Source organism: Anticarsia gemmatalis, chromosome 3 (genome assembly GCF_050436995.1).
Source record: "Anticarsia gemmatalis isolate Benzon Research Colony breed Stoneville strain chromosome 3, ilAntGemm2 primary, whole genome shotgun sequence".
Lineage (NCBI taxonomy): Eukaryota > Metazoa > Arthropoda > Insecta > Lepidoptera > Erebidae > Anticarsia > Anticarsia gemmatalis.
Window position 1 is genome coordinate 5,111,977 of NC_134747.1, and position 23,357 is coordinate 5,135,333.

The following is a 23,357-nucleotide window of genomic DNA, read 5'->3' on the forward strand; positions in this document are numbered from 1 at the left end:
AAGTACCGGGACGGCATCAAGTGCGCGACTAATAAGCGGCGCGCCGCACTCCGCCCGCGCCGCGCAGCTCCGCGCCAATCTCACTCGATCGCTAGAGATAGTAAAACTGATTTCATCACGCTAACAATGGGAAAGAAAGTGCAGTAATTGTAGGATACAACAGGAACTGTTTACGTAGTTGGATTATAAGTCAACTATGTTTCAGTTTTTAATTAAATAAAGGATTTATTAGCAGTTGTAAAGTAGTCTTAAAACGTTGGGCACTGCGTTAATGCAATACGTGTAACAAGTACGCGCCATCCATCTTAGACGTTACGATTCTCGTAAAAACAATAACATTGATAAACGATAAATCGCTATCTGCTGTAGATTTAGCGCAATAGTCCAATCACCGCAGTGTTACTTCAGTCGGCACACACATCTTGGGTTTGATGCCTGCCCAGAAGACAATTTGTGTGTTGAGCACCAGAGGTTCAATATTAACTCGAGTCATTGCGTTGCGAATTGTTTCCTTCACGAATAATGTTTTCAGACAGCGAATTTTCCTTGTTCCGGGACATCTTGTTTCAAAAAACCGCCTTAAACAAGGGCGATAGCGTCAATTAAATCTTTTAATTTCTCTTATATCTACTTGCATCAAAATCATTGTTACGTTTTGAGACTTACGGATATTAGCGATGACTCAAGGCAGTGGGCACTTATTTTAGTTTCGTTTCATCAGTACTTCATAGTACCTGTATCAGGAACTTAACTTTTATATATTCACCGAGTATGTAACTGGTTGCTCCAAAAGTAGACGGGGTTCGATTCCGAATTTCGTTCGAGCTTATTTAACCTTTGCTGAACCAACAAAACACCAGCAGGGTTGGATTTGGCAATATTCATATGGATGTGACTTGCTTTACTAAATATTGATGTCTGATAAACAGATGCCTGAGTATAAATATGGAAAAAGAGATACGACAATAAACAAACGCTGTGGAAATAAAATGCCTTTTGATTTCTATGTATTCATGTTATGTCCGTGGTTAAAGGTAAGTATGTACGCGGGCCTGTGTGTTAACCGTCTAGACAGAAAACTATACATACATAACTAGATATAAGTACATACAACGATTATCTAGGAAGGCCCCCGTTGCTTGGAACTAATTGGAAATCTACCTACAAAGATCTATCTTGTGTTTGATGTTTTGTTCGTTAATGTTTTTGCGTATAAAGCTATTGTATTAACATAAGTCTGGTGAGATGAGACGTGTCTGCCTCTCAAGGAGGTATGTGACATGAGGTCGGCGACGGCGACGCCGCCGTCGTCGCGTTGCTAAGCGGCGGGCGGCGGGCGCAGGAGAAGGCGGACGGCGGCCACGTATCCATCGGCGCGCGCCGCCCGCTCCGCTCCTCGCCGCTCCTCCCGCCCGCCCGCTGTTGGAGCTCAGTCAGTCCGCTTCGCGGCGTCGCGTTATGCGTTGGTGTATTGTATGTTCCCGAGCTCAAACGGCGAGTGTCCGACCTCTGTAACCGACCGTTTATGACATTCGACAACCCCGCCCTGTGCATTTTTTCGAGTTGCATTTCGATCAGTGCGAAGAGTACGTTGGTTGCGAGCGATCCGTGCCGGTGTCGGTGGCTCCTCCCGCGTTTATTTATGTTGTCGTTTTGGTGTGGTGAATATTTGTGTTGTACGGACGATAACCGTATTATCTGTGCAATCGAGTCGAGTGGATATTTTTAACGATCGACGGCTTCTCGCGAAGGTGAGTGAATTTCTGATTCTGCAAATATTGTATAATAAAAGATGAGACCTTTGATTTGCCGCTACGTGGCGATCGTCTCATCTATACAATCTTGTATACCATAGCTTATAGCTATAGGATGCAGGTACTACACAGTACAAGGTATTATCCCAAAATACAAGACACTAGTCACGGTCATTTAATTATTTCCGAAGACACTTATACTTCCCAGTCACGTTACAAAACCTGTTGTCTCTAAATATTACTTCCGTGGATGTCACGTTTTCAGCTCTGCCATAACATGCCTGCAAATTTTAAAACAGACTTAGCTGGAGTGCTGGATTTTTATTTGGCTTAGAAGCTTATTAGATTCTTGTTGGATTCGGTCCTATCCCACTACACCATATGGTAGACGGAAGCGAGTGGGTAAGAAATCATGGAGGTGAGCGGCGCGGGGCGGTGCGCGGCCGGTCGAGCGGTCGAGCGACCGCATTCCATATGGAATGCCGGATTATACGCAATGTCAGTGTGACTTGGAGCTTGCTACCTCCACTGCACTGACCACTGCACATTTGCAACAACGTCTATCACTACCTACTACTGGAGGCATTACGTTTAAACATGAAATGCTCTAGAATAGTACAATATATCATCTCTGATTGACATTACGGCGCAAGTCTGTTAATGCCCACACATAAATAATATGTTTAACCAGTATCGTCCAATTTATAAAGTACTTACAACAGCCAATGTGTACGTTTATTAAATAAGTAGGCACCTATTTTAGAAAGTGGTTTCCATTTATTTACATCTTACCTGGTTTTAAATAATTCGGATTTTCCTTCTCTTTGAATAGTTAGCCAGCATTTATCTAGGTAGGTAGGTATATTCAATATTCTTCTTTTTATACAAATGCTCAAAACTGGATTATTTTTAACAAATATCTTTTCAGCTTTCTAATAGATAGGAAGACTTAGCTGCTTAGGGCAATAACAAATAAGAGGGAAAACAATAAAAACAAGTGTAAAGGAATGAAGAATGTCTTGCAATATGACATTTAGTGTTATTAAACAGATTTAAAATTAATTTCCGATATTTTTGCCTTCATACCTATATTATTTTGGATCAACAACATTTTAGTCAGATGCTCGGTTATGTTTTAAGAACAAATGAATCATCTAACCAGAATCGCAAATAAGAACTTGTAACATTACTATGAATACTATGTTACAAGTTCTTAATTGCGAGTAGGCAGTTCTCAGCTGTCAAGACTGACGTAAGTTTTCAACAACTAGGGCACCAATAGACCATAAGCAGGCAAGGGCCCCTGTAAACCCTTGATAAATTATCTGTGTGACATTACTCGTGATCTCACATAATGAGTATAATGAGTTCGATAGTGCGTGCTATATTTCGAAACACGTCCGTCGTCGCTTCCGCTCTGTGACCCACAATGTACAACAAACTTTAGGTGTATCTATAAAGTAATTTAAACCATAGTTTTATATATCATACATTTCGGTTAAAAATTTGTCCAAACCTAATTCTTATAGATAGTGTCGGTACGGGAATTTGCATGGCCATCAATCGATTATCTTTGCTATCTCTGTGAGAGCGCGGTATCTCTACATTTCGTTGTTTTACCGATAGATTATGTACGTACATGTTATGATTTTCTGTTTCTGTAACGCGTAATAATCGATAATCTGATTCAGTACCTATTCCCTTATTACTGAGAATCCTGGTGATTGGAACCTTTTACACGAATCACCCGTCTCCATCGAAATCAGTGCGAAGTAGCCGACACCATCTGATAGAATCGAGATGAGGAGGTGATGTGACAAGTCAAGGCACAGTAGTCTTAATTTCTTTAATATTGTTATAATAACGTTGTTTTAAATTCAACCCTTAACCACTTCTTCTATTTCTCCCTTCATCAGAAACGACACAAAGTTGTGGCGGGCGAGTACCTAATCTCGTGTTTATTTCATTGTCCATTATTTTTAGTAGGATCTGGGTTTATTGTATTATCAATATGATTTGTTTTGTTTACTTTTGTTCCAAACTGCATCTCTCCGAACGCGAGTCGTCCACTTTAATTCTGTGCATTTTTACAGTTCCTCTAATTTCTAATTGTTTTTTCTCGTTATGCTTATGAGGTGTTCAGCAAATTTTTTTGAATGATTAAATCGCTTCTTCAGTCACATTCACATTTTACCGATCATCTGTAAGCATATATTCGAAACACATCATGTAACATTAGTATAAGTAGTATGTATTACTGCATATTAACAGGTTTTTATGTTATGTAATTTATTTATTTAACTTTATTTTTTACACTTCATATCAATAACATGTTCGTTGTTTCATTGCTTAAAGTATTTGTACTTAAGCTCTTATCTTATCATGATAATCTTCTAAAATCCGGAAACTATAAAGGGAAAAAATAATAAAAACACTTTATCCTCATAATACTATATGTTCAGCTAAAACATAACAAAATATGAGTCCAGAATCATTATCTCGTTAAGGTTCAAATCAATAGTTGTCGTATTTGATTATTTAGATTGTTGATTGCTCAACGTCGACGGGAACAAAGTCCCTGAGGGTTCCCAGCAAGTACCTAAGTCACCAAATTCATTATCGCCAGTGTCCGGTTCTTGGGTCAAATTCATACAATCATGGTGACCTTTAATCTCGTTTCAGATAGCTAAAACACGTTCCTTTGTGTCAATTCTCAGAAATCATATCATGTCTTATTGTTTATAAAGCGATAGTTGCTAACTTAACCTTTAATACTACCAAACAGTTACAAAAATATAGTTTACCTAGTACCTACATTGAAATTGGTCCGGCTTACAGACGACCGAGAATGTTACGTCGACTTTTTTAACCTTTTAAATCGATTAACAAAACCAGCGCCGCGTCTAGGTAGTTAACCGGCTCCTTGACATTATAGACCACTTTTAATTTTCTGATTTAAAATGCCACGAGAGCTTCAAGAGAATATTAAATTTAGTAATGAAATAGGTAGAGGCGACAAAGTGCATAAAAATACTAAATGTGATGATTACCAGTGGACATTTTTGGTCATGATTCTGTGGATAATTTTAAGTAGGAGGATAAGTAGATGCTAACACTGTCTACCCACTTACTGCATAGACTGAAAGTTAAGAAATACATTGTGATTACTTTCATAATCTTCGGCTAGTTCATTTGATCATATTTTGTTTCAGCAGTAGATAGTTATGGTCAGTCCCCATGGTTTGTTTTTGTTTATAATACTTATTTATACGTTGGTCGTTTCAGGTGTTAATCAAGAGTAACTGGTTATGATAATATCGGCGTGCTATTTGTAGATAATACCGATGTATCTTTATAATAAGGATGAAACGATAGCCATGTAAGGTAACTTGTGATGATAACATTCAACCTGTACGGTGCTTTATCCTTGAAATGCACTATAGATTTTTAAACTACAATACACAAATTATTTGAAAATTAAGTTTAGAAGTGTAGCTGACTATTCTCTAGCCTTTGTACTTATTCTAATGATCAATGAAAAATAACTATATTCTTATTTAGGTACTTTATAAAGTGTATTTTTTCGTCTAAATAAGTCTATTTATCTGCTACTATAGCAGCAGATTCTTATTCGCAACTTTCACGTTTATGATATGGATAAATAAATAGTAAAACCACAAATGAATTCAATGATTTGTGTTTATAAAACTGTTTTTTACTGCCCATATACCTAATCTACGTATTCTTAACAACGTTAAGTCGTGGCAATAGCGCCTTTCATTTTACCGGACAACACTATTAACCGCAATAAACACTCATTCTGAATTGAATTACATTCAATTACCGAGTAAATCGGTTAGGATGTCATCTTACATCGCTAGGTGCAGTCTTCCTGTTGTTGTACCAAATAACCTTGGGTATCCTTTCAATTTTAGTTTGTGAATAAAAAGTAAAATTTTTGCGTAGATACTTTCATAATGCATTTCATCAACACCGCTGCTAATAGCGTTGTGCTACATTTTGTAAGGTGAATGAAGATATGATCGTCAGTGTTAGTGATGAAATCTTGAGGAGATATAATCGCATTCCGCGGCGAGCCTCCCCTCTCTGTCGGTGTTGCATACCAACGTCGTCGCCGCACTCTTACGTGGGTTGTATTGCACTTTACTACCGATGCTGCTGTGGACTATCATCAACTTTTACTGCAATTGATATGTTAATTTATTGCTAACTCCCATCGACAACCATGTCGTTCTCTATGTATGACCCATGAGTATTTGTGCTTTTCATACACTATGATAGAAGACGATAAGTACTTGATCTCGAAATTGATGTTTCTCGTCAGCTGTGTGACGTATGCTGATGGCTGCTTAGGCTTTGCTAGATGATGTAGGTAGAGGATAGCGGGTAACGGTTCTGTCATGTTTGCAGAGGCACACGGTGTGGGCCCGTGTGTGCGTTCGCGCCGCTCACTCAGTCACACAGGCGCGCAACGCTCACGGCGTAGCGCGGCCGTTGAACCGAATACTCGAGGAATTTCTCCAACGCCGCACTCGCTTTGCTTTGCAGAAGAAAATTATCACAGGTGGTAGGCTCATTCGAATAGAAATTATACTGTTTGTTTGTACATTCACGCTATTCGATTCGTTGAGTATCCAGAGCTTAGGTTTTATCTGCACCTATTTACTAGACTTTGGTTTTTTACACATGATATTGTATCGGTTTATTACAAAGACGTATTAATCGGTAGAAGGTGCATAGATATGCTTTGAAGTTGACTTGATTCAGATTTGGGAATGACGCAGCTGAACTATTATTATTGTCTCAATTTAGGTGTCGGTAAGTATCAATTTGTCTGGGACACGTGTGCGAGTATCTCGCAATAGCGGCATACCGAGCCAGGGCGCGGTCTGCCAATGGCTCTCGAAACGCGAATAAATTTCATGTGACACATATTTATGTTACAGTTTAAAGCACGTTTAAAGGGTCTAACTAACATCTTGTTAAAATATACGCACGAGTTGTGAGTCAAGTCATGATTTGTATTAGAAGTTTAATTTTATTTAGAAAAGGTGTAATTTAATGTACTTACCATGATAGTTAGAACCAATCATCCGATAGACATTAATTCAGACATTGAGAGGTTTCCAATGGTTCCCCTCAAGCATTTCATGAAGTTAGCTAATACGTCACTGCTGTGCTAGTTTCTTTGGAGATTATAAAAAAATCAGTATAGAAAAATGATTTCTTTTTAATAATATCGTATCATCATCCTATCATAACCTTATTCCAATTGGCTTTCACTTATCAAAACGGTTTGTTAAGTGTGTATTCCGACTTTATGCCGGTTTTAAACAATACCACACGTGTCCCAGTAGTTCAATAGTTTCTAAAAGTCTGTCAAAACGCGTAAGGTTTATATTGTACGCTTCGATACATGTTTACATACAACACAAATATACATTGAATGAATGGGTAATTACGACTGAATGTTTTCTTATTGATATTTAACGTGTTTCACAAAACATGTTTTAGACCTCAACTTTTTGTGAATCATATCTTTGTCAGAATCTCCAAAACATATTATATATTTTTAGGGCAATTATTTAGCTGCTCATCTTAAGTTTTTATCTAACAGTAATGTTAGATAAAATGTTTATGTGAATCCGCAGCCACATTTAATAGCTCTATGAACAAAGTGATTAATATTGTAAATAGTTAGGTTTTCTTAGATTACGCACTGCGGTTAATGCGGTACTTGCAGGTGACAAGCGTTGCTAATATGGTTTCCTCATTTAATGTAGTAATTACTATAAACCTAATTTGTAAGTAAAATTTCTCAATATTATTTTACACCTCAGCCTTAGTAAAAATGTATTTAAGGTGATCACTGACATATTCTTTTAGAAAAGTTAAGAACTAGTTAATTGAGATAGCAGCAAATTGAATAGTTTATTTCAAGAGTCAAAATAGGTAGCATATGAAATACCTACACGAAAGTTAAGATCATAAATAATCATGATTATGTACGATTTTCCAATCGCAAGAAACTTTCGCTGCTCAAACCGTTGCTTGCTATCTGCTGGGAGATCTGTTAATGTTCGTTGTAATAGTAAATGTTGCTAAGTAGTTTAGATTCAAATGCTAATTTTATTTTATAAATGCGCCATTCAAACTTATTCATTGCGTAACTTAGTTATGTAAAATGTTTGTACTGTTTTTTTAATTACTTAATATTTGTTTTGAGAGATTACACTTTTAAACATTGAGCTTCGTTCGTAGCTTACTAATAAAAGGTTGCATCACACAGCCTTCACTTTTAATGTTTCGAAACTATGCATGAGTTGCACGTTGCACAAACATCCGGCTCAAAAACACCAACTGGCAGACTTAGATGACAAACGATTTTTCGATAGGTCAGCCTCGTGTCAGCTGAAAAACGATTAAAAACGACAGTTTACACGTGCCGGTGCCAATAAAAATGTTCAGTAAAGAAACCTGCAAATAAGTGCAAATAAACAACAGTAGCTCGTACTACTTACTTGATCATTTAGCGTCACGTGCGTATCATGTGAATAGGTAATCTTAGAAAAAAAAAATGCTTTCATGCACATTTCGAACGAACGATTAATAGCCAACACCACGAGCTATTTACGTGAAAAATAATAATAGCAGAGTGTGGTGGAATGTCGGTTGGCATGCACGTTCAGGATTAAAGACAAGTAGCGCAGGGCAATCATACAAGGTTGTTCGGCTAAAAATAATGCAAAATCTTGGGTAAAATAAAACCCTTACTTGGCAGCCGGTTGATGGTGGAGTGTGGTGTGGCGGGCGAGTGAACGCGGCGACCTTGGGCCCGTGCCGGCCCGCGGACGTTCGTTGAACGCGCCAGGCGCCCCCCGCCTCCCGCGCCGCCCGCGCCTCGCACCGCACGGACCTCACCCCCCTCCCTCACACACATAGCCACCACAACTCGTTTGCGACACGATTATTTGAAAATTATTAATAATAATCATATTTTTTTTAATAATCTTAAAAATATACGAAAAGCACTCGACCTATATAATTATGTTGTGTTATGTGTGGCACCGTTTCTGTTATCAGAAAAAGGTCTAAAATAAATAATAAATAAAAGTGCTTAGTAATCGTAGGGTTATCGAATAATTATCGTTCACCTATTACCCAACCGCGATAGTCTGTTATCTCTCAATCTTTCATAAATATTTCATATAAGTATTCTCAGTCACGAGATGTTACGTTATGCTAACAATGTATAACGTGTAAGAGCTTGCAATAAAGCCTACAAATAACCAACCAAAACAAAAGCATTTCCACTAACACGCATGCGAACATAATAGACTATAAAAATACCCAAAACAAGTGCGTGACGTAGTATTTTGCTGCATTATTTTCGCAATAGTGGGTGCGTGGGGCCCGCGCGGGCGCGGCGACGCTGGCCACTGCGAACATTGACCGCGCGGTACGGACAGCAAATAAAACCACATCAGCAAGTGCACAATCTAAAATAATCTTTTTTTTTATGTTAAGCTGTTTAGTGCGCAATAATCTGTTTTATTTCTCTGTTTATGGCACACTTTTGTCGCAATTATTTATTTTACTTTGATTGATTGCTTTAAAACTAGGCTTGTAGAAACAACCTGTCCAAATCAATCCACTCATATTGTAACATAAATCCTTAAAAATCACGTTCACTAATACCTATACAGATTCGGAAAAGTAACGCTTCATGTTGATTCGATTAATTTGTCTCGCAAATTATTGTTATTGAGTTTTAATCTAGAAGAAATTATTCTCACTTGAGAAAAAAATATCTGAACTTTATAACAACGTATATGAACAAGCACACATTTACTTATCATTCCGTTCATGTGGGGAAATAAAACCTTGGCGCGGCTTCTTTACAGCCATAACTTATATGATGACTTAATCTAGCACTGATGGTTGACAGTGTAATCTTGAAGTCTTATAAACAGAAATGTAAAACGCATTCGTGCATACAAACAGGATGTTGGAGGATTTTCCTCGTCGGCTCACATGCGACGTGTCTGACGGGTTCTTGTGCCTTACACCGACGTTACTTACCTGTCGATTGTAAATGATACGCACTGAAACTTGTTATTATCATACCCTTGAACCCTCCAAACATTGAGTTTGGTTTGATAGAATTAATATTTTTTTTTAACTCACTTACGCGATTCCATGTGTCTTTTACCACCTAGCCTAATCATTTCCTTACCCTTTTCTTCTGTTATTATTCTGATCTACACGATATTTATCCTGTGCTGGTAAAGGTATTAACATTACGTGAATACTGTCATCCATACTAATATTATAATTACGACAGCCTTTTTGTTACGCTTTCACTTTTAAACGACTTAACAGTATTTGATGAAAATTGGCATGGAGATAGTGGAAGCCCCAAGACTAATCATAGGCTAACATTATCAAAATATAAATTTAAAATAGTCATAATACTGCAGTATGACTAAAAGAACCAAACGTCAAAAACGTGTTTATCTATATTTTCAAGCGAACACTATCCGTTCGTTTTTCATCTTTCTCCAAGATTTTTCCATTATATAGTATCTACCGTATATCCGTAACTATAGCCCTGATAGAATATTTAACAAACATATGAGACAGAACTAAATATTCTCTAAACTTGGGTAAGAAGTTTCGACAGCAATGTATGCACGTACTAAGTCTAAAACAAGGTTTAAAACAAACTAATTGAGTTAGAAACACTACACCACGCTCGCTTGCCTTGTGACTGTCGATCTCAAATTAAATTGGACGGATTTTTCATGGAACAATTTTCATTTAATGCATAAATCTTATCATAATAAAAAAGACTTTTGTTATTTTTGTTGTATCTTGCATCAAGACTTAGAAACCAAAGTTAAAATGGAATTTTATCAAAAATATAATGTAAAATTTCAAAGTCTTTAATTTCAGCCAGAAACTGTAATGAAATCTTGTAAACGTGTCTCGATTCTTGTCATACACTTAACAACGTAATCTTAATGATAAACTGTGGTATAATTCACGTTGGAGCGTCACAATTTGACGTTAACACACACACTGAGCGATTGCGATCTCCCCTGTGCTCGAGCAGCACGAGCCACGAGCGCATCATCACACTTTCACCGCATGCAGCGAATGAAAGCCACTCATCACGTTTTACTATTCAAGCAATTATCTAAAATACCATTAAATCCTGTTCGCACACACTAGTTACTTTATACAAACAAGCGAATAATGTAAACGCATCAACTTTAGCGCGTGTACACGACCTGATGCAATCATGTTTTTAATTAATATTTTACGAGCTTGGGATGTGTGTACATTGTACGTATTATTTCAAATCAAGCACTAAAACGTTACAAGCTTTGAAATAAATAATTGTCCCTAGACTGTTTAGAACGGTACGAACAAAAATTTAAATGATAATACGTGAGCATAATATGACTAGAAAAACAGATGATCAAAGCTTCAAAGGAGATGCACCAAAAGATTGTTTTGAAGATGCAGTAAAATAGCAAAAACGTAATGTTTCGTTAATAATGACGAGGGAATGTCGCACGTTGTATATAGGAAAACAAGAGATAATAAGAGGTAGTTACAGTAATTATTATAAAGTATTTCCGGCTAGCATGGATTCCATTGATAAAAGAACAACGAAGTTTGTTAGAATAATAACGTCATGTGATTGAATTGATGGTGTTTTTCCCCATGCCATCGATCTTCGAAACAAACGGTGCATCACGATACCAATAACAAAATGTTATACATCATGGACCACAGAATCATCAGTCACCAGCTAGCAGTTTGATACTATCGATTGTTATCATAGAGCTATTACAAAATACTCTTTATCAGAGTAAACAATCTGCTATTTTGAAATTATTGGGTGTATGCCAAACCGCGTACACTTTCTACACTATCTCTCCACCGAAAATACTTCAACTACATAAATATACATGTGACTTGTACCAGGTTTAATTAAAAAGTTTTTATATAGCGAACTAAATTGAGAAACGAGCCAGTATAAAATATTGGTAAATGTAATCGTTAGATGATTAGCTCGAGATGTAACAAGTGGTGCATCGGGGATGCGACCGGGGGGGTACGATCGATAGGGGCTGGTGGGCGTGTGCCGGGGGCGCTCAGCGGGGCGGCCGCCTCCCACGTCAGCTGGAGCCCGGCCAGGCTACCTCCAGTCCTGACATAAATAGCACCGGCTGCGATACCTATCAATGCTTACATAGCACTCCACAGTGTGTTTATAACTAAATAATAACATTCAATCTGGATCTTTCGCTCAAAGGTAGAATTTAACCAAAACTTGTGTTATTTTGTTGCAATGTTTGTATATATGCACGCCACGCTGTTTAGTGAATTCACTTTTGAATGTCTATCTGTTTATTATTGTGACTTATCGTTTTACGCACGACTTTTCGGTAACCTATCTTCAGGAAAATATTGCTTTATGTACTTTTGTTTAATTATTAAGAACGATTGAGATAGCTTACTGAGAAAAGCCGTTATAGTATCAAGATGCAAGATTCACAACATGATTCTCGTATCTTTAAATGTTTAATTAAAGTGACGATAAAAAGTATTTGTGTGAATATAACGAAGTCAACATGCTTTCATTATACCAACATAATATTTATTTTATGTTAATTAAGTTAAACATTTAAACGCATGTGTATTTAATACATAATTATACTGTAATAACTAAGATGTCAGTAGTTCGTTGGCTAATAAATTAATGATACTGTGGTAGTTAAATTCATTCATTACATTTACAAGGTTGTAATGGTAATGTAGTAAGCGTTGATAAACAAAACATATAAATAGGTGAGGCGCAGTCTGGTGACTAATAACAATAACTATTTATAACCAGGCGGATGTTAGGTCTCTGTTCTTATGAAATAACCTCGCACATTGTATTTATTTTTGTACGAACATTATCAATCATAACAATCCTCTAAGAGCAACGGATCAAATCGTGCCATGTGATATGCACTTGTGATGATCTGCTGCGTTATATGACTACAACAATAACTAGCATCTACAAAATTCTCACGAACAAATCATGATGCATTAGGGTTCATAAAAATTGCCCCGTGTTATAATCATTTCATCGGATGGATTTCCCGATACATGTTTCTATCAACCTTTTTAGAAAGTCATAGTAAATTGTCCATAATTTCTATTCTTTCGCAGTTCGCACGCATGACATAACTAGCATCATTTCGTATGAGTAATGCCCGAGATTTGTGTCCCTGACGTAATTTATACAGAACAGTCTGGTTGTGTGTGATAGCCATTCTCTGAATTATTGTTATGCCAACACTGATTATGAAGAACGGCTGTGATGAATTGAACTTTAGTACTGAGACACAGGATCGACACTACGCATACTAAGTTGTTTCTACTGTATGTACATTCGAGATATTTCTCGTTGTAGACTAAGCATTACCTAGGGATGGTTTTAGTCTTGTTCAAAGTGATTAATTGTAATACATTATTAAGCTTTGCTATTATTATATTTAAGACGTTACTGATATTAGCCCTATAGCTTTCTTCTTACCTAAGTTTTACTAAACCAAATTAGCTTTGTTAATAATGATGATGTGTTTGTTACATTTCAACAATACAGGACATAATTAAATCAAATAAAATATTAAATTGCTGTTGTGTTATCATTATCTGCTGTATGAATCCAACTCTCGGAAGTATTATCTTTTTCACAACAGTAAACAGGAACATGTGCGATGTGCTTAATAAAATAATAATATGTAGATTACTTACTTCGTGAAAATGATTTAATTTTGCAATATGTTTGTATTATAAAAATATAATTTGTAATGAATTGTGACAATATTTATAGTTTTTATTAATTTATTAAAGTCAACAGAAAGGCCATCTGTACATATTTTCTCAATATAGCTAGGCATTCGGACAATATTATGCAAATCTCACGACACCAACATTTTTAGTCAAGTGATTCATGTATTGTTTTTAACTTTTGCAGGTACGTACAAAGGACAAGTAAGCGGGTATTGGGAGGCGTCTCGGTATATTGTAATGTAAGTAGGTACCTACAATTGAAATGTCTCGCGGTGTTTAAAAAAACTTCTCATTGTTAGCAGTGCGGCGCATCATGCTCAGCTCATGTTTTCCTGTGTCGCTCACAATGCTACAAACAACTATCGGACATTACTTCTATAATGTGCTACACGATACAATCAACATTGCGTACTTATCGAGCATTACAAATTACATACGTTCGCTATTATTTATATTCTCCAAAAGCGGTTCCGATAGATATCTTTGGTCAATTACGTGTTGCTCCAGAAAATTGTCTATCTGCGAAAGTTGTATCCTTGTACCGAAATAAGTGTTGCTTCTATAAATGCTTTTGTGTCTATCTGCTTCCGTTCTGCATTTTATTTTTGATCTCTGCTACTTAGGCAAAAGTAGTATGGACTAATTAAATTCATTATGTGGAAAGACCTAACAGAAAAAATAACGAAATCATGCAATTTACTGCAGATAGTTGAATATGTCTAAGTTTACGACCATCTTTTCAATTTTGTAAGTATGTATGCAGGTTTGCATCAGCAGTTCACTCTAAGAATGTATGATTAGCCCCCGGTTTCTGAGATACATTTAGCGGTAGTTTATCTATTCAATAGTGTCAAAACTCATACAAGAAAAACGCTATTGAATAGATAAACTACCGTTAAATTTACTCAGAAACCGGGGATAGGTCACTATTCAATCGTTCATGTAAGTCAGTATCAGTAAGTCATTAAAAAAAAAAAGAAAAATGTGCCATCGATTAGTAAAGTACATAAACAATTATTATTCAGTGCACTTTGCTATTTGTGCGTAGATAAGCAGCATGTGTACTCCACGTGTTATAAAACTTAGATAATACATGTTAATTCCAGAAAAAATATGCTCATACGCAATATGATCTCCATTACTAGTTAGTGAATAAGATCGTGCACTGTATGAATTGTTATAACTACTTAGTATCACAATGTATCTGCTCTAGTCATTATCACAAAATTACTGGTGCACTTTGGCAACTGTATTTAATATACAAACATATCCTCATAAATAATCGCCTATAATACTCAACTCTCCCATTATAATAAGACAATAGAAAATATTTTATATTTATAATGAACTGTTACGCACTTTTTACTTTCATTATAGCCATAAAGTCGTTATGGATTGTGCACTCGACTTGTAACACTTTCAAAGAATATAGGTTACAGTGCTCTAAGTGCTCAGTTCAGGTGAATCATATAGGTCAGTGCAGTGAATTAGTACTATACTGAACTCTGTCTCGCGGGCATAAGTCTAAAGAGAAACAACAATAGTAATACCTATGCTATAAAACTAATTTACAAATATACTTGCTTTTTTAAACTATTTTATTGGTTACTTAGAATAACTATTCAACAGATAAAACGATACTTTTTGGATCTACTCTCCTCATATTGTTTTAAGACACCGTCCAGTTCAGAGTACTATCAATATTATTGGTTTAATATGTTTGACGCGTTCAATATTAATCTGGCGTAAATATCACAATGCCAACTTTATTGCTTTTTCATGACATGTAAATGGTTACTATTGTTTCATGAAACATGCTTACCATTGTTGAGATTTTAAGCCCCGGGGTGTAAGAATGAATGCCTGATCTTTTATGTTGATTTGTTCTTAGTAGGTATAGTCATGTACGCATTGCAGAAATTATGCGTTGAGTGTTATTGCTATTTATTCCCTTTTTTATTCTTGAGTGCATAGTAGAACAACCGACTATTAACGACTATTTGAGAGATAATAAAGCTAGTGCAATTTAGTATAAATTCATTTGCAATTATTCATAAAGTATTTAGATGAGACTTTGATGAGTTCGCGACGTGATGTCGGCGCCAGACTTCATTGTAACTTTTATTAGCCTTGTTCGGTGAATGAACGATCATTTATTAGTAACCACTGATTGTTACCAGTTGCCACCCCACGTGATTGCACAGCATATTTCCTTTCTACTAGGTTTAAGAGGGATCATAATTGAATTACCAAGTAATGTTTTTTCAATTACAGTTGCATTCCAATACGTATACTTGTAGACAAAATGAATCAAATTAAATAAGCATGTCCTAGTTTTAATTTGTTTCTCAGACTAATAAATCCGTTTTAAACTAATTACATGTCACATAGTTATAGCGTTGCCAACAGTTCTAGGGCAGCTTATGAGAGTGTCACAACACAAGCTTGCTGTGATGAGCAAAACAGCTGAGTATCAGCTGGCCGCGCGGCCTCGCTCTAGCAACGTTTAACTAAATATCTGGACTGTTGGCTGAGTTCATCGCTTAAACTATCCACGTTGTGTAGCTACGTACGCATATTATAGACTGGGCTATTGAGGCTCCCGGCCACGGGCCGCCGAGCAGACGTGCGCTCACGACAATTGAGGGGCCACGCCGATTGGAGATCGTCTCTAGAACGTATGAGGCGCACAATCTAATGAAATTCTACGAACGTTTCATCTCAATAACTGCCTGTTGCAATTACGAGTTGCTTATTTCAAATTTTCTTTTCAATCGCTATGTCTAAATGTCAGTTGTTGAACATCTAAGAAATCGCACTGATTGACTAAATATTACGTTTCTCGGTGGTTCTTGGTAAAATGTTGTTTAAACTAATCAGTTAATTGATGTCTAGAGGTAATAGGTACATGAACTACATGACATGGCCGAAATCCAGGTTACTAAAAAAATACTAAATCATGTAAATAATAAGTAAAGCCGTTGAAACGAGACCTTTTGCACTACAAGTTAAACAAAATATCTGATTTTCATTAGTAAAATTTTGCCCTATTTTTTTTACTTAAAAAACCGTTTTTATTTTTCATTTGTTAAGTGGTTTACTTTTTATTTTAAAGATTTTAACTTTGACTTGTCTTGATGAAAGTTAGTTACTTTTAACTGTGAAATTAAGAATAGTCATGTTGAAAATATGCACCTGCCTAGTTTAGCTCAAAGTATGCGAAAAACCGAGTAATTAAAAGGTTGACAGCGAAGGCCGCCAGTTCCGTGTGGTGTCGTAAGCGCGCCGATCGCGCTGCGCCGCGCGCTCCACCAGCGCAGGCGCAGCACAGGCCGCTCACCTCGCCGTCTGCGGGTCACGGCGTACCTTCGATTCCTTTCTAAAGTGCTTTCTATATCTTACACACTCGCGTCGCTTCCGAGCTTCGTTTTACCTTCACGCTTTTCCGCCATTCTCATCTTTCTATCGAGCTTATCAGATTGCAATGCGAAAACGTTCTGCTTCTTGGGAGTATTGTAAGCGGATGCGAACCTTCTCTCTGGTCGCACCGCGGTCCAGTTATCTAGTAATGTGTGTGCTGCGCATGCATTCTACATCAGCATTCCAATGGCAGCGCGTCATTCTCGATTGTGCTCCGATGCGTTAGGTATTTAGGATTCGAGCTGACTACACCGAACCCCTTTGTTCTTGATGCAGTTTTGTAATACATCGAAACAAATATAACGATCGCAGTATTGCAATTTGCAAGATGATAAATAGCCCAACGAAAGAATACCTTTCATTATTTCAACGAAATCGAAAGTGTACATTGTTGCACAATTCTATTGTCCTCACTTCAAGCGAGTGTTATCAATGTAATCCATTCGCAGTTCTAACTCCCGTCGTTGGGGTACTTTAATTAAAGTCTATGGCGATATAAATCCTATGGCACGTCGTCGGCAGTTAGAAAGTACGCGTGATGTAACAATGCAGCGCTCTCCAAGTCGCAACCGAGGGACATGATCGATCTCTTCATTCTTCCAGTACATAAGTAACAAGACGTCTTATTTAACCGTTCAAGTATTGTATATTATATCATAAGTTGTATCAGTATATTGTAACAGTTTCCTAAATATACTGCCTTAATTTAAATTTTATTGCAATTTATAATTACGTTTGAGCTTTGCAACAAAATTCCTTTTGGGCAAGGACCATTCAGAAAGTATTTCTATACAAATCACCATCAACAAGGACTTTTGCTTTTTCTAAATTAGTAGTTTCTGATAGTATCGTAGTAAGGGCGTATAGAATGACGTTCAATTGTTTCGAGTCACTGATCCGGATGATGTCGGCACACTTCCGGGTTCACGTGACGTAACAACAGGCGCGCGACAGGTGACAAACACATGCATACGCCCACGCACCTCGCACCTCTCGCCGCCACTGTACCGGCATGGCGGCATCAACACAATGTTATGCTAATTTACCTCATTTGACCTATCGATTGCACTGCAACTAGGAACCTAGTTTTATTAGCTCCATTCAATTGATAATTCAATTAGATTTTATTGTCATTAATAGATTGACAATAATTAATCCTCAAAGCAATTAATGCTTGTAATTATTTTTAATTGCATATTTTCAACACAATAATATTTCATTTGTAAAGTAATCATTACTGACACAAGCTGTTAGTAGGATAAAATAAAATTGTTTAGAGTTAAGGATTGAGAGAATATTATGATTTATTTTCTCTTATTTGTTACCTGTTATAAGAAGCTACTTCTGTACTTTTCACTATTTGTAATATCTGAAGTTTTGATTTAAGATACAAAAATAGAGATAAGTGACTAAGATGTTCAAAAAAGTACCTTCATTATGGCTTATGTGTGTTACTATAACTTACATAGGACCAAGTTTAGTCTTGTAGGTGAAATTGCTAAATAAATTTAGATGCAATTTTACAATTTCAAATTCTTTTATGGTTGTAATTGTTGTAAAACCATAACAGCCAGACTTTTGCATCATAGGTAATTTGAAAAGTATGGATGTCAGAATTTCAAATTAAAAGAATCAGAGAAAAGTTACTTCAAGCAGTTTTTTTGGTCTTATAGATTTTGATACAGGTTTCCCGAGCAAGTTACCCAGGTGTATATTGATAATGTAAAGTGCATTATATGATATTGTTTGATTACTATCAAGTAATCAGTGGACAATATATGGCAAATAATTAATAAATTAACTATTCAATATTATTAGATGTATTTTATGATATTGCAATAGGTTAATAATATACTATTTTATCTACTGTCTAATTAGATTCTAGGTAAATCAATTACCTTCAAGTCATAAACATATAATAAAGTGTTCTGAACTCTTTCATTCTAATAGGTATTATATTGTGAGTTTATTAAATCATGTTGCAGAATACAGGAAATAATAGTCTTTCATGTTGATGTACGTTCTTGTCTGAAATATATTGTATTTGATGTTCATAGACTTACCTTAAAGCTGGATTGTACTTATCGGATGATGTACAGGCACTTCCCAAGCCGGTTGAGTAACTAAGATGTCGGAATTGTTACATAATAAATTCTATATAGATTAATTACTATAAAAAAGCCACTTAGGTCATTAAGTAGTCATATCCCCATGCAAAGCAATAAGTAACGATTATAGCAAGATGTCCATTTATTTAGGCGTTGAAGAAAAACACTACTTAATTATAGTTTTAATCAGAAATGAAATATTAAACGTTAAGTACTGCTCTACTTTAAAAAATGTTATTTATATAAAAAGCTAATCATAAACGGAACAATTATACAATAAATACACTGGCACTAGTAAAGCGAAGTACATATTTAATTTAATTAAACTAATATCTTTTCCAGAAAGTAACCAGAGATTTTTATTCATTTAAATTAAAATTAATTATTCGTTTTTGAAAGATCAACTTAATATTTTGCGCGAAAATATATTTATGTCAAAGTCAAAATGTTCAAGAAAAATAGTGATGGGAAACTGGGACATGACTAAATGCCAAACTTCGCATTAGAGTTGCACCACATCCATCGTCTAAAATTGTATATTTATAAAGTTGTATAAAATTATAATTATTGATAGCTTGACGTGAAATAATTAGAGAAAATACCTACTAGTCTTTGCACCTCATTGGAATTTTATAGATCGATATATATTTTTGATAATATCAATAGCCGTTTATCATTTAAGCTTATTTACAAACAAACGACACAATAAAATTATTGTGTATGGTAAATTGACGCTATAAGCATAACTTTTGATAAAGTATTATAGATTACATTCTATATCGTGAATCTAAAATGTACTTATTATATTTCGTAATGCTTCTGGGTCTCTAAAAAGCTTTTAAATAATCTCATCGATAACGCATTGTTAAGCGCGAAGGTGCGGAGCAACAATGAGGGAAATTCACACATTATGTCAAGCGACGCGGTGCGGTCTTAGGTGCCGCGGCGAACAACGTTTAGCCAAATGGTATAGGAATTTTAACATAATAATCAAACCAGCATATCGCCAGCTGAATTAATGAGGACGTGTAGGATATTCTGTAGGAGAATTAAGAAATCTACTCAAATAAAACTGTGGGGAGGTGTTATTTGATTAAAAATAAGTTCTTACTCCTTTATTTTCACATGCTTTATCGCAAGTAATGAAGGCTGATTATGATATAGTTTTCCATTGCTGCAGGGATTACCATATGTCGTGTCATCTTTGCGGTGAGCCTGCTGTTCTACACCACGCCCACGGCTCCATCACATCAAGTACGTTTAAATCCCAAGTGACTACAATATAACTTATCACGTAATGCATAAAGTTCTATAATTTCCACGAGTATCTCTATATTGTAGAGTATCTACCTATCTGTCTATTTTAGGGTTGAATTTTTGGCCTCTTCCTTTTCTGTTTAGTATCGATGCATTTAGGTAGATGACGGATACCACTTGTAATCAATCAACTAACTACAAAATTGGCCCGACTCTACTATTGAATGTAAATAGTAACGACTCGCTAAATACTTCCTGCCACACAACACGGTTAATGAGCGGTATTACATTTTGGGTAGACGTACGTAATTAATTGTCTCCATACAGTTTTAAATCACAGGCAGTTACCTACCGGTACGAACCGTCCGCGACTGCTTTATTGACATTCAGTCCAGCTACTACGCACTCAAATGAATCCTAATTTTCCATAATCGGATGTTCTGTATAATGTTATAGCCGTGATTAACTTAACCAACCAATATGTGTGCCAAAATTTTACATTCCATTTAGTAGGCTCAGAGCCTAACTTGAATGAAAAAATAATATTATGATTTGATCTCTCACCGCTCGCTGGAGTCCTCGATGGTGACATCATGTTCTTTAATCGGATGAATAATAAAACAGAAGCGAGTTAGATTTCTTACTCTATGTGTGAAATTTAAATGAGTCCTGGCTACATCGCTGGAGTGACTCGCTCGACAACACTTGGCATACATTACCGACGTTGCTTGTCGGGATCACTTCACCATAACTTGTTGCTGCGATTATCTCATCACCAACACAACAGTGTACCTTGTTTTAGTGTTCTTATGATTATCGCCAAAATCTGTACGGGCAAAACGTAAAATTTCATAATTTTTTTTTAAAGCTTTGGTGGAATATAATTTTATTTCAATCCTTGATATAATTGTTAAGAGATAAGATTTCGGAAGCGTAGCGTAGTCACAGGATTAACAGGCAGTGTGTGGAGGGTCATTGTCGCCGGGTCATGCTCCCTGCTGCGGGCTCGACCCTCAGTAGCGTGGTCGTAATTATCTCCAGCATTATCACACCATTGTTCATTGACCACTTAGAAAAATATGACACACTGTCGTTCAGTTTAAAATAATTTCAGTGTGATTGAAGTGCGCTTTTGCTTTAATGTCTTGTAAATTAATGTTTATGGGTGGTGGATATAAAACCAATTAATATTATTATGAGGACATTGCATTGGCAATTATGTTCGCGCATTACAAGTGGTGAGTTAAAGACGTCGGCGCCGGCGCACGGTGGGTGGGGAGTGACGTGTAATCCGCGGCTGCTTTCGCGTGGGAGCTGCACCTGCCCTCGTCTCTATTTAGACGACGTACCTACAATTACGATAAATTAACATGCTCGTGTGTTTTTGCTTATTGCGCATTCTCAGCACTATCTCATCACGACTTGCTGCTATTGAGTGTCGTACCGAAAGGTTTTAATTTGCGCAAATGTTTTCAATATTCATTGCTTAATTTCTGAATCTTGAGTTAAGTGGCATAATTAATGAAGCTATGCTTTTTGGAGCTGATGATGGAACATTCGCTTTAGAACATTTATCAGTTGGAGTGATGACCATACTTGTGAGTATAGATATCAAAAATCGATACCAGAGGATGTAAAGTAAGGTAGAATATAGGTATATCCCCGACCACACTTTATCTCTGCGGTGTGGACTCCACTCTCGAGCGTAACCGCAGCGCGTGCGTCGGCTTTGAGCTTTTACACCCGCCCGGAAATAGAACCAAATTAAACTATAAACGAGTGCCACCGTAATATAACTTGCCACGTTTGTATTGTGACTGTATACGAGATGATTGGTTAGTAGAGAGCTGCACTCAATAAAGGTCACTTTATCTAGTACCGCTTATATTTCAGATGTTACCATTGAATTTCAAGCCGACTTAGCTTCAATGGGTTTTTTAACTACTCGGTTACTTGCGTCACTTTTAATACGTTCAGAATAAGTGTACGTGACTTTTAGCAATACTTCACAGCTATTCAAACCGTTCATAATATCTGGACCTAAGAGCGAAATGTACCGTGAGTAATACACAATATTGTAGTATTACGCATCAGCTATGGAGTTACATAATTTTTATAGCATTAATAGTTTTTGCAACTATGCTTGTTTATCTTGTAGCACTTGTAATGGAGTAACCGTTGTGTTCCGCCGCCCACGCGGCCTGCTCGATAGCTAGTCTATGAATGGTGGATTACTTCTCCACTGCAACGTTGTATTGTATTAATAATTCCTCATGAAGCCGGAGTCCATTCACGTCGGTCGCGTGAATGGGCTCCATTAAGGGCTGCTAAGCTAATTGACCGGCACCGGCACAATGAGGTGGACACGCAAGCGCGTATATTATTATGAACCATACGCGGATTGTTGCCGTAGAATATGTGATTTGTAATGCTTACGTACATTTTGACATTTGATTGCACATACCTCGTCTCTCCGCTGGGTATTACATAGTTATGCCCTCTTCTACAGACGGTCAGCATGACGTAAACGTATACGTAATGGAATTTTTCCCTGATTGCGTTTAGAATTTCATTTCATATTTATAAAATTGTTTATTCGATAAAACATTGGATACCGTCATGCATTTGATGAAATAAAATGAAAGTATATGTAGGTACCTACATTGTAATTATTGTTTGAAAACAAATTGGCCCTTATCTGGAAAGCTTGATTGCAAACTTACGTATAATGTGTTCCACGTGTAGGCACAATGAAATCGCATGAATAAATAAACAGACGTCTTTATAAATTGGATCACTTATGAATCACATTCACATAACTCCTACATTATAATCTCATGGCTTTTTAATTCGAATTAATTTGTCAAAAAAACATATTTTATTAATATCCTTGTACGGGTTGAAAATTCAAAGGGTTCGTACAGATCCGAGTACCTAT

At 36.5% G+C, this 23,357-nt stretch overlaps 1 protein-coding gene across 3 annotated transcripts in view; it reads left to right on the top strand.

The window, feature by feature from the left end:
* Nucleotides 1-1,335: 1,335 nt before the first annotated feature.
* mtgo (miles to go) overlaps nt 1,336-23,357 on the top strand; it is a 46,668-nt gene continuing 24,646 nt past the window's right edge. The window contains exons 1-2 of one of the 3 annotated variants that reach the window (XM_076135940.1): nt 1,336-1,751; nt 20,343-20,416. The gene's annotated coding sequence lies outside the window, so the exon portion shown is untranslated. Of the gene's footprint in view, nt 1,752-13,840; nt 13,874-20,342; nt 20,417-23,357 lie in introns of those variants that run through there. The other 2 variants (XM_076135941.1, XM_076135939.1) reach the window with 2 other exon arrangements.